The following is a 13,743-nucleotide window of genomic DNA, read 5'->3' on the forward strand; positions in this document are numbered from 1 at the left end:
TAGAAGTTGAAGAGTCTTTGGTTTTAAATTTTTTTGATTTCAGGTAGGCACAAGTGACAACTCACTAACTCTTTCTTCGTGGTATCAGCGTTTGAGCTGAAGTAGGCCCAAACTGCACTTCGTTTGTTTGATGATGCTGGTCTAGGAACTGGCGTGGATATAGCAGCTGTGGACTCATCTTTGACTTCATCAAGTATTGAGATGATATCATCATCACCAGATGCCATTCTAGAAACAATGTCATAAAATTAGACAGACAGGTATTAGTAAACACAAAAGACTGATAATTCGTACTGGCATGCAGGTTATTAACAAATCATTGTCTAAACTGTAAATCATAAATCAAAACTATTTATGGATATAACTAATTGATTTATTTTTATTATAGATATATTTATTATATTTTATTACAAAGTTGATAGTCAAATCAATAGAATAAAGTTCATCTACTACTTCCCAAATTGTATTAAACAAACAGAACAGACCTAACTGAATTTCGAAATTGTTATTAATATTAAACAAAACACGAGCCTTTCCTTTACTAACATTCTCTCATTATTTTGGTTCAAAGTTATCACAGGTAATACTAGGTTGACTTGACAATAATTGGTAGGGCTATACTATAATCACAGACCCCCAAAAAGTTAGTTCTTGACATGGAGTATTGTTGGTTATGACCAAATTTATAGATAGAAAGTTACATGATAAGAAAAAACTTCACTAGCCAGAACTTCACTAGCCAGATGACCACATGTGCCTGGAAAAAAACGAGGATCACGAGAAGTGATGGGAAAAGGAAAAGCTGCAGAAAAAAATCTGCAGAAAAAACAACAAAAACTACAAAAAACATCAAAAACTATTGGGTTATATTATTTTTTATTATTCGATAACAATATAAAAAAATTGGCAACAAAATATTTATATTGAGAAGACAACTATCGACTATCCGAGGGCGAGAACTATCGGGTTATATTATTTTTTATTATTCGATAACGATATATTAGTTTAGAATGTTTTGATAGGCTAAAAATAGGCAACCATATTCATATCGAGAAGACAACTATCGACTATCACAATCGACTATCGTGCAACTCTAGCTTTAACCCTTTACCTGGGTTAAAGCCCCGCAGAAACACCCTAAAGTCGCGTAATTTATTTTTGGAAATTCAATAAAATCGGTATTTTATGAACATGCATAGCTCAAACTAAAATTTATTTTTATGAACAAAATATTTTGTACACAAACATTCATTTACATATTTACTACTACAAAAAAAAACTACAACCATGTACAACTGTCCCTGTATGAAATGCTTGGAAGCATTTTCTTCGGTAGAGTCCAACACTATAACGTAGCCGTGTGAGCTACCATAATGATCGCTTTTTTGTATATTCCAAGTATATTAAAAGTCCAAAAACGTTACATCGCTACATCATCTGAATTATTTGTATTCTGTTCAGATAAAAGATTACTAAAGCTCACAGGATCAAAGAAATTTTTATTTTACCGTTTTGAACGTCGAGCTGGTGTTGGCTGGTTTTTTCCAAGTTTAACTCTTTCTCAAGGAGGCGCAATTTCTTTATCTTTTAGCGCAAAGCAACGCCTCTCAGAGAATCGTTTCATATAGTAATTCATCGACCAATATCTTGTTGATGATATTTAAAACCTAGTAGCGTTCATATCCTTTGTTTAGCGTCACTAGGCAACAGCTTTATAAACGTCTACCGAAAGTGACGTAAATGTCGTTTCCCCACGCAACTGATGAAAATGACATTTTTGTCGTTTCCCGAGCCAAAGAGTTAACACGAACAATATGAAAGAATATTGGTTAATATGGGTTAAAACAGGAATTTTCCCGGCTTTACAATAAGGAGAGTGGACAACTCCAGTTTTGCAAAATAAAACACGCTATATTTTGTATGAAAGATTGGCTTTGATAATCATTTGGATTTGAAAACTTAAAGGTTGACTTGCAATAAAATTCACATTACAGTTATTTGGTATCAAAAGATTCGCCATGTCTTACTCTGTTGTGTAGTAGGTACCAAATATGTGGGAATGTGATTAAAAGCTCTTAAAAGCTCAAAAACGAACAGAAAATCGCAGCCACACGAGACCGCCCTAGCTTGGATTCATTTTCCAAAACGGCTAAAATGTGACGCAGTTGTGCGAGATGGTTTCTGTTTACACTTTCATGCATCCTTATTCGTCGAACTATTTTCACAAATAATCTTCATGCTTGCAATAAAAACCATGTCTATTGTTCTTACGCGTCTATTTTATCGGCATCATAATGCTGCAATTTTGAGCACTGATATCTTAAAACATACCATAAAAATATGTTTAATTTTTTAAACTTAGCTTGAACGATTGCAAATCATCCTCTGATAAAAATGATGAGCCTTTTGGTCCGCTATGATGGTCGAAAAATGCTGTAGAAGTTGTTCGCGCCATATGGCGGGAATTGTAAGTCACATGATCAGATAATGTTAGTTTCAGTTCAAGTTTGATCTATCGCAAATAACAGATACGCTTTTTCGTATTAAACTTGTTAATTTCAATTCGTCATAATCTCTAACGCGCCACATCGTGTTTGGGCAGCTGGCAATCTGAGAAGCACCTTTTTTCTTGGCCAAGAGCAGAGAAAAGACCAGACCTTCACCGGGCCGGGAGCAACTGGGTGAAGCTGGATGTGACAAACTTTATGTATTCGCCTGCTTACTCTTACCTTTGTTTTCGCCATTTCAAAGACGACATGTTTTCTAACCTGTTTGCATACTCCACATGCCACCAAAGCACGTGAGTAATTTATTTTATGAACCACTTGTATTAGTAGTAGTAACTCGCATTATTTTCTAGTATTCTCCTAATACTACTGTATTAATCTATATTTAATATTACAATATTAATGTCATTTAATTGTAATATGATAATTTTAGTATTTTATCTTTTTAATTAAGTGTATTATTCTTATTATAATAACAAAACTAATTCATACTGCACATCTATCTGTAAAAGGTAATATATAAATCTATAACTGAAAAAATAATTTTATAAGTTTCACGATTAATTTCGCCAAATTCCTTAAATCCTCTCAATTATAGATATGTTATATAAAATAGTTATTGTCATTTTCTGGTATCATCGTTAATCGCATATTAATATTATTAGATGATTATTATTATTAGTATTAGATGACAAAGAGTTTGTGCCAACCACTGAAGACTAGGAAGAGTTTGAGCGCTATGTTGGCCAGCGTCAAACACTCTCCAATTACATGTAAGATAGAGCTGAACTTAACCAAACTTTACAAAATATAAAGAATATCCATAGAGTTATTACTCACATTTTTATGTTTACAATATCATGGATTCTGATAAGGTTTTGTAAAATCTGTGTCATGATTGTATGGCTATAAATTTATTCTTTTTCTGATCAAGCAAATATGATATATTAACAGGAAATGATGTAGTACAAATCTTATTGCAAGTCAACTATTGTGTTGTGATTTCAGACCCGAATCCTCCTTCAAAGTGGAGAAAATAATAGTAAGTGTGACAGCACTCCAGCGACTATTTCACTGCAACGCCTGCGCCCTTCCCTGCTCATTCACGATGGTGCGAGAAGGCGGATGGATAGAGTTCAAAGTTACATGTGCCTCCTGTCACCAATTGTACACTTGGGAAACAACTGCCAGGGTGAACAGAGCTCACGTCATTAACCCACTGCTGGCAGCTGCATCACTCTTTTCTGACGGATGCCTTACGCAGAACCTCCGTTTTCTGTCGCTCCTGAACATCGCGATACCAAGCCACAGCGTTTGCTTCTACCAACAAAGAGATTACTTGCATGGTGTGAGTGTTAATATTTACCCATAAACTTGAAAAATTTGAGTAAAAGCTTGGCAAACTAATTGTATAACAACATTTAGAGACAATTTGTTTCTTGAAATGAAAATATGTCATTATTCAAGCAAAATATATTATAATTTAAAATTTTGATTCTTCATCATAATATAGTAGAAAAGGGGGAAGAGGATTCTACATTCTTAGACTAATGATAATGATACAAATTAATTTTGTATAATGAAGTTTTACAATATTTTACAGTGTATTGCTGAGCAGTACACCCTGCAAAACGAGGGATTGATGGCAGCAATCGATTGGGAGCTTGATTTGGCAGGTGACGGTAGATGCGATAGTCCGGGGCATTGCACACTATACGAGGCCTACACTATGATGGATCAGAGCTGCGATTTAATAGTCAGCAGCCATCTTGTCAAGGTAAAAATTTTGACAGTTTTTACTTCACAGCCTGACAAAAACCCAAACTTTTTAGTAGTTATCTACTATATAAACGGCAATCGTTGTCTGTCTATCTAACTGTCTGTCCGCTTTATAGAGTACCGTACTTTTCGGACTATTAGCCGCTACTTTTATATAAGTGCGTGCCTATTCTGTGGTTATTTTCACTGCTAGGGTGCATTAACGGGAATCTCCGGTTAGTACACGCCCCTATTATAATACGTAACCTGCTATTCATCGTAGGGATGGACGATAAATACTGATATGCTAATAGTATGAGTTGTCTTCTCGATATATTGAGTCACCGATAACTCCCAAATATGAGCAGTATAAATCAATTATATGGCGGTCTTTTTTTTCGATTCGATCGTACGAAGCAAACTTAATTAATATGTGTAGTAACGGTAAATAAATTATAGAACGGTCTTTCTTTTTCCATTCGGTCGAACGAAGCTAACCGAACTAATATGAATACTAAATATCGTAATTTCGTAATATCGTAATTTCGTAATATGGACTATTAGCCGCTACTTTTCTCTGACGATTTGAGCCAAACGGCTTATATGAAGGTGTGGCGATTCTGTTGTTTTTCTTTCACCGCTCGAGCGCATTAACCGAAATCCCCGGTCAGCACGCTTTTTAAACGGCAAATTTTCTGCCGTATTAAAAGCACCTTTCCTGAGTTCTGCGGCCTATACAAAGGTGTCTATACAGCTATACAAATGTACTATTCATTAAATAAAATAAATTAACGAGTAGTTATTTACATGCAATTAATATTTACTGCCAACGTGTACCGAGAAGGTCACGTAAACGTTTGTTTTTTGGAGCCACTGGAAAAACGCATTTCTCACCTACTAAATTTCCACATCAAAAAGGTAAGTGTTTCTTATACGATGTTGTATTGTCTATGAATTGCCACATCTCCACTACTTAATAACGTTGGATTTGCCGCTGTTCGTGATAGTGGGTCATGTTCATTTCCTTCAGCAGCCGAGTTACTAATTTTTTTCCAGTTACGAGTAGGCCTACTGTAACTTACTATTACAGAACTTTCACGAGTACTCCGAGGGTTGCGATACGCTATTGTGAAAAGAAAGAGAGCAGCTGCTATCGACTTACTGTCACCCTGCATCAGCCATGACCAGCTATACGTCGCCTGCTCAAAAGTAGGCACACGCCGAAAACTGTTTCTTCATACGCCCGACAGAAAAACCAAAAATGTTGTCTATCCGCATGTGTTGCGTTGAACTAAGGGAGAGAGAGAGAGGGAGAGAGAGAGAAAGAGCGAGGAGGAGAGGGGGGGGGAGAGAGAGGGGGGGAGAGAGAGAGGGAGAGAGAGAAAGAGGGGGGGAGATGGGGAAGAGGGAGAGACCGAGAGAGGGGGAGAAGGGAAAAAGAGGGAGAGAAGGAGAGAGAGCAAGGAGGAGAGGGGGGGGGGGAGAGAGAGAGAGAAAGAGGGAGGGAGAAAGAGGGGAGAGACGGAGAGAGGGGAAAGAGGAGAAAGAGGGAGAGAAGGAGAGAGAGGGGAGAGAGAGGGGAGAGACGGAGAGAGGGGAAAGAGGGAGCGAAGGAGAGAGAGGGAGAGCGAGGAGGAGAGGGGGGGGGGGGAGAGAGAGGGGAGAGAGGGGAAAGAGGGAGAGCGAGGAGGAGAGGGGGGAGAGAGAGGGAGAGAAAGAGGGAGGGAGAGAGAGGGAGAGGGAAAGAGAGAGGAGAGACGGAGAGAGGGAGAAAGGGGAAGGAGGGAGATGTGACTGCATATTTGGAGTTGTTTTACCGTATGAAAGACAACTCTCAATAAACCTTATGCTGCCCGTGAATCTGCTCCTGTAGACGGGTAATGCAGCTAGTCAATACATAACATGAAGTTACTGATCTAGCTAAATAATTCATTCAAATAATTTGAAAGTGATTGTTGGTCGTAACTTTTTTTACTTTGCAATCAACGGAGACCACCAGCTCTAACGCCATGGAGCTGGAAGGCTTCAAGCGATGCCAGTCCGATCTAATTTCCCACGGCCTGAGAGTGAGGTCATTACAACAGATGTTGTTACAAAGGTTGTGTGCATACCGCAAGCTTGTGTTTTGGCTTATGCCGCAAATTTGTCGCGGTGAGCGGCGGCCTCTACCTGCCTGCGTGGTGTCTAAGATTCGAGCTCTTTTCCCACCAACAGATGATGAAAAAGAGTTTGCAGACTATGCGTTCAAGGGCTTCTGCTATGGCGATGAAGAGACGCAACGACCTTGATTGAAAATTCTAGATCAACTCTATATCATAGGTGGTACTCATTTTTATTGCATTGTCATTTTATTATTTTACTTTTATTCAGGCTAAGCCACATGGTGACTTCACACCATGTAGCTAACAAACTAATTTTTCTTAGTAAATTGCTGTTACATTGCTTCCATAATGAAAATTACATGATTAATGTGCATAAATCTACCATCACTGATTTTATAAAATAAAAACAAATACATAGAGGAAGGCATATTGGTTTCACCGCTTACCATCGGTTATTAGGCCCCAGCACTTCGTTGAAGTTTGCGTTCATGGCTGGGGTTCCCTACCTGGGCACCCACTCTGAGAAGCTCGTCGCCGGGGAATGAGTGCCACCTACTATCATTCTGGTTCGAAGCCTCAGAGCAGTCTTTAGAGTTGAGCTGGAATTCTCAATCAAAGTCGTTAAGACTCTTCATCGCCATAGCAGAAGCCCTTGAAGGCGTAGTCTGCAAACTCTTCTTCATCATCCGTTGGTGGGAAAAGAGCCCGAATCTTAGACACCAAGCAAGCAGGTAGAGGTCGTCACTCACCGCGACGAATTTGCGGCATAAGCCAAAACACAAGATTGCGGTATGCACACAACCTTTTCCGAGCATTTGGTGATGGCTCTCCAAATGGAAATAGATTATCTACCAAAACAATTATTGAAAAACAATTGCTGATCATCAAAATAATCTCGATTTTTATACAATAAAAACCTAAAACTAATACACTCTATACTGTAGTAAGTGTACAAGCCAAATATAACAGTTTTCCTTGTGTTCCACGAGTTCAGAATATGTGTGTTCAACCGATGCATTAAATGTGTAACACAAGAATTGTAGATAATGCTTGACACATTAGCATAGCTTTGGTGTTGTTGGCATTAAATGAAAATCCAACTCACTATGATATCGCAGATAATTATTCCACCCAACTCAAAGGGTCCAGGCGCCACAAGTTCGTCGACACTAGGATGCATACACAGGCATTCATGCTCGCCGCGGTCATGGAGACGATGCGCAAACTCAGCATCATGACAGCACAAACATTCAGGAAGAGATGGCATGTCTTGACAGCGCTTGCAGACACACCACTCTGTAGCCGGTGGTATTAGCTCCTAAAGAAATGAACAGACATGTTTATGCAACCATAGCTAATACATCAGGTCGATGTTATCCAACAGTATATCAGTGCAGCACTAGATTTAAATATTAAAATTGTTAATGTTGTCATTCAAGAAAAATCTGTAATTATTTTTTCGCAACATGAAACGATAATTATCATCATTAAAATCATATATATATATAATAATGTTCGTTCTATCACTCTCTAGCTAAAACGATTACTACTAGCTAGCTTGGCACATAAGAGCTGGCTAGTGGCGGCGCTTACTTGCTGGGAGGTTTGATTCTGTTGAGGATCTTCTTCAGATAGAGCGTCAGGCTCGAAACGCCAGGGTCTTAACTCTTCAGAATTTGACATTTTTTATGATCGCAACTCGGACATATGCACGTATGTTGAACTGTCGGATGGAATGGCCAAGCTGAAACTGTAAAGTAGCGAGCATCGACATTTGATACGGGGTCTTAGGTAAAACCCGAAGTGTTTGTCCTAAACTATTGCTACGATAAGTTTGATATTGAGCTTTGTATTGGCCTTTCAATTCACGCGAGAACATCACGTGACAAGACAATAACCAAAATCCACGGATACGTCATCGAAATCAAGAGATTCCAATCTACGGCGGCTTTTTTGTTTTTGAGCTTTTAAGAGCTTTTAATCACAATTCCACATATTTGGCACCTACCACACAACAGGGTAAGACATGGCGAATCTTTTGATACCAAATAACTGTAATGTGAATTTTATTGCAACTCCACCTTTAACAAATATAAAATCATCCATCGATATATATCGTCACATAGAATGATATTGTTTTATCTTGCAGCACAAGTGTGGGGCAGGCTGCTAGTTATAACACAGTGGAACACTCATACCAGATATCCTTTTGAGTGAGCTGGGAGCAACATTTACGATAGAGCTCACCATGGACACACCGTTCATGGCCATCTTGTATGGCCATGAGCAGGCAACCCTGCCCGCACATCTCCTCTTCCTCAATGGGACCTCTTTCCCTGCTGTCTTCACACCCGCGGGGAGTCACCCTGAAATAATACAACACTCATTTGAAACTAGCTTACCAAACAATTAAAATGGCTGAAATTAATTGACTACGCTTCTTGACAGTATGGTAACCTACACCAGCGGTTTAGCAGCCTGACTTGCTGCTCCTGAGGAAGAGCAGCTTCCTTCCTCTTCCTCCCACATTTCATCTCCTTTCTCTGCTGCCTCATTTTCCTTTGACTTCTTCCATTTCCTTTTGCAATTCCTCTCTCGCTATTTATTGAAGTATAAAACCCCATACCATACATTAATTCTCTGATCATGAAACCTAGATAAGGAACTTTTTGTTAAGCTATAAATGAGAAACTAAGCTTGCCTACCTGACCAAAAGCTCTTGCACCAACTCAAGCACATGATTATTGGATGAGTAAGACATACATGTAATAACAACCTGCTGATTGTAACGTGAATTTTTTACACTGAAGATCTTGCCACCGGGATTATTACGTTGAATATGATAAATCACAATGCACACTAAATACTTGGGCACAACATGTACAAACTTTTCTTATTACATGGATAATGCGCTATAACATTTGAAAAATGGCTGATTGATAATAATTTGATTAATCACACCTTGAATGGTTCAACTCTGAGACAGAAACTACAGCCACTGTCAGAAAAAGGTGGCATGTCTCAACTGATGGAAAAAACTAGCTTTTGAATTTTTCATGATAGGTTCTGTTGTGAATTAGACTTGGCAGATACAAATAAAACTCACCCAAAATCGTACACAAATTTGTATTATGAATTCTTATTTTTAGGATAGGTTCTGTTTCTAATTAGACACAGCCGAGACCAACAAAACTCACCCAAAAGCGCACACAAATTTGTATTATGAAATCTTACTTTTTAGGATAAGGCACACTAGCAATTACACAAAAGCTTTCATAACTTTCTTTCTGTAGGTAGCTTTTAAAACTGTGTCATATAAGTTTGAACCGAGCAAACTCAAATATGCGTTTTCTGCAATTTTAGATTTCCCAGAGGCATGCTACATTTCGATGTAATGTTATATGAGGTTTGTATTTCAAGATTTTAGCCCTACTAACATCAACACTGCCAATCACGGCAACCAACACCCCAACAAATGGGAGAGCTCGTTTACTTTACCAATGGAGATGCAATACAAACAGCATGACATTACCACTTGACCTACGAACTCACTAGAGACAATTGCCTAAACCGTATGGCAAACCATATTCTTACTCTGTATTTCATCAATGTTTCATTGTTGTTGTTTAAAACCAAAAATATTCTATCCCGGTGTTGGTCATATTATTACTCATACTTAACTTGATTGTGGTGCAGTTTTACAAACTATTGTATTTTTAATTTTGTGTCTTTGCTTTTGTTTTATTCTAATTTATTCTCTTTACACACTCAAACTAACCCAGCCTTACCGTACAACATCGAAACCGATATGAGGACATATCGAGTTTAAACAACGGGAAAAAATGTTGTAAGGAGATACAAACGAATTCGGATGTCAACAGGATACAACCCTTGCATGACCGGAGATTTATGCAATAGTAAAAAGCTAAGCAATTTCTATTTTAAGAAAATGACAGTCATGATATACCTACTGTATCTACCAGCGAATTATAACCTCAATGTGGAAGCAACAATTTATGAAAAAAGAGACATCAATTGACATGCAAGAACCAGCCAGAGGCGACTGAAGACACCTACCAGGTACTGCACCCTACATGATGACAAAGTCAATAACTTATAACCCACTCTTTAATCCGACTCATTTCCACTGACATACACAAGCGCCAGAGGCGAAACACACAATCATGGTATCACCTCCTATTCGGCCCACACCTACCAGATGACGCACCCAGAGACAGTGTCCACACAAATATCAACACCAACCTACAGCTAGATATCGGCATGAATACCTAGATGTATGCTCACATGCTATTACAGACCTCTATAAACGAGGACAGTTACAGTCCATCCTATTTTGCATTTGCCACATCGTAGACATACGAGACCAGCAGTTTTTTAGTGTAAGGGTATACTTATTACTTGAACTATTGTTATTATTCTATTTATTCCAAAATTTTGTTATTTGTGTAATCGAGGTGTTGGTTTTAAGAATAAAAACGTCATTGACGCCAAACAATAAGTTGGTATTGACATAGCTAGGGTTGCATTGAGATCTATACAAAACCTCACAGAATAAGCCAGTAACAATTAACCATCTCGGTAAGATTAATATCCCACAGAAGCAATTACTCACACATAAAATAGTCATAAGTGCAGGAATAGTCAATTATTGGTGTTGTGTAGGTGTAGCCGTGTAAGGAATATCTTTGCATTTACCCCACAACAATACAGCATTGCATTACTATTCCACATAACAATCCATAATATCTCTTTTAAAAAATCATAATTGTCTGTTCATGTTTCATTATCGCACAAAATATTTCATCACTTGAATATTATTCAGCGAATCTTTGCAACCAACATGTGTGTCAAGCAGTAGGAAACTGTTTAGTTCAGTCCATTTTTTCAGTGAGCAACTTAACCATGGTAAGCTTATAATGCATCACACCTTTACTATTCTCACTGTCGCTAAAAAATTTGGTGTAGGATACCGCGGCAAAATAGTCTGTTGACCGCAAGTTTTCGTTAACCGTGCCAGATTGCGAAAAGCCCATATGAAATTTAAGCCATGTACAAATCTTTCCTGTCAATAAACATTACTGTAGAGAATCAAAACCAATTCAAAAGTACTCAACCTTGGATAACAGTACAATTGAACTGCAATTGTTTAGAAGATAATCGTTAGTTTTCGAGAATTAATTTTGCCAACAACTTTAAAATTATTTTACTACCCTTCAAGATAAGATTACATCAAAAGCTAACAGACTAGTAGGAATGATACATAGAGTTCTTAAAACAGCTGACACTAAGACAAGATTAGTGGCATACAAGAATCTGATACGATCAGGCCTTGAATATGCTTGCCAGGTGTGGGACCCACATTTAAAAAAGGATACTAAGAAGATTGAGAAAATCCAAAATAAATGTCTTAAATCTGTTTACCGCATAAGATCACTGGTAAGCTTTTCACAATTAAGGGAAAGCACTAACATAAAATCATTACAAAAACGTAGAAAAGATGCCCGAACAAGACTATATTGCAAAGTATTGAGTTCTGGTGTTATTCAAAACACTTTTACTTTTCCCAATAACCCGCACGATACATGAAAAAGTAGGGAATTGTTCATGCCATCTATAAAATCAGGGCAATATTTTCACTCTTTTTGGCAAAAACAACTAGGGATCTTCGAGGAGATGTCGAGCACAGGTGTCCTTTAGCGGGGATATTGCCGAAGCCGAGACCGGGCCATAGTCTACACACACAAAAAAACAACAAAAGTCCATGTAGTTATGAGCAAAAACAAAAGTATCCAACCAAATATCTCACCAATCCGATGAGCAGCACAGACAAAAACTAAACCAATCGACAGAGCCACTTATCATGTCAAAATATTCCAAGTTTCAAGTCATGTCTTGCACAACTCACCTTATGGTTTGTCAAAACTTGTCCCAAAGTCCCTATTAATTTGAGACTGTCCAATATCTGTTTTAGAAATGGTCACCGCTAGCCTAACGCCCTGATTCAACATCTTAGTAACTATTGGGGCATTGCTGAGTGCTCCCGATCTTTTTGAGTCCCTCATAGGTTTTGTTTGCAATAGTGTTTACCCGATTATGATTGGTTCTTGCATGCTTAAGAGACTCAAAAAGATCGGGAGCTCTCAGCACTGCCCCGATAGTTACTCAAATGTTGAATCAGGAAGTTAGGCTAGGCTAGCGGCGACCATTTCTAAAACAGATATTGGACAGTCTCAAATTAATAGGGACTTTGGGACAAGTTTTGACAAACCATAAGGTGAGTTGTGCAAGACATGACTTGAAACTTGGAATATTTTGACATGATGGGTGGCTCTGTAGATTAGTTTAGTTTTTGTGTGTGCTGCTCATCGGATTTGTGAGATATTTGGGTGGTTACTTTTGTTTTTGCTCATAGCTACGTGGACCTTTGTTTTTTTTTTGTGCGTAGACTACGGCCCGGTCTCGGCTTCAGCAATATCCCCGCTAAAGGACACCTGTGATGTCGAGTGTGCAGATGTTTAGTTTCTTTGATTTAACTGGAGAGATTTGTACATGTATAGGCCTATATGTCAATAAATAAATAGATAATAAAAAATAAAATAAATAAATAAAAGTAAAAAATAAACAAAAAAGGTTTTTGAAACTGAGTTTTCACGTCTTTTTGCCTTCAGAGTCTCTCAGTGAGAATATCTGATCTGATTCAAGAAGTGGTCAAATATCAACTTCCCACCGTACCCGTTATTTAATTGTAGTAGGCTCGACGGCTTCCCGGTACATGTGATGCATACAACCATACATTTCGTCACAGAGCTGTCAACTCCCCCGGATTTTGCGGGACCCTCCCAGAGTTGAGATTACCCTCCCGCAAAAATAAAACCTCCCGGATTTATGTTTTGTGCTCTAGAACACAGGTGTCAATCACGTGGCTCGCGGGCCACATGTGCCCCACACATCATTTTATATGGCCCACGAGAGCTCAACTCATTCGCACCTGATGGAGTTAACTCCTGTATTTATAACGTTGCTAGGCACCCAACGCGAGTTATTTTGCCTTTGAATTTTATCTATTCCTTGTTTCGTTATTTTTAAGTTACAAAAGAAAATTTTTGATTAGCTAGAAAAAAGATTTCTGGCTAAGCAAACAAACGTACAAATATGCGTCAATGATGTCTGTGGCAGAAGTTATAACTAAAATACTACACCTTTTTTGACATCTACTTAAACCGAAAATCATCGGCGGTCACTTTAAATTTTATCCTTCGCGATATATTTTTTCAACTCCAGAAGTAAATATGCAGATTCAGAAAGGGTAAGACAGTGAAAACTGCATAAATCAAATCAAAACATTATTTTTAATG

Source organism: Watersipora subatra, chromosome 8, assembly GCF_963576615.1.
Source record: "Watersipora subatra chromosome 8, tzWatSuba1.1, whole genome shotgun sequence".
NCBI classification, from domain to species: domain Eukaryota; kingdom Metazoa; phylum Bryozoa; class Gymnolaemata; order Cheilostomatida; family Watersiporidae; genus Watersipora; species Watersipora subatra.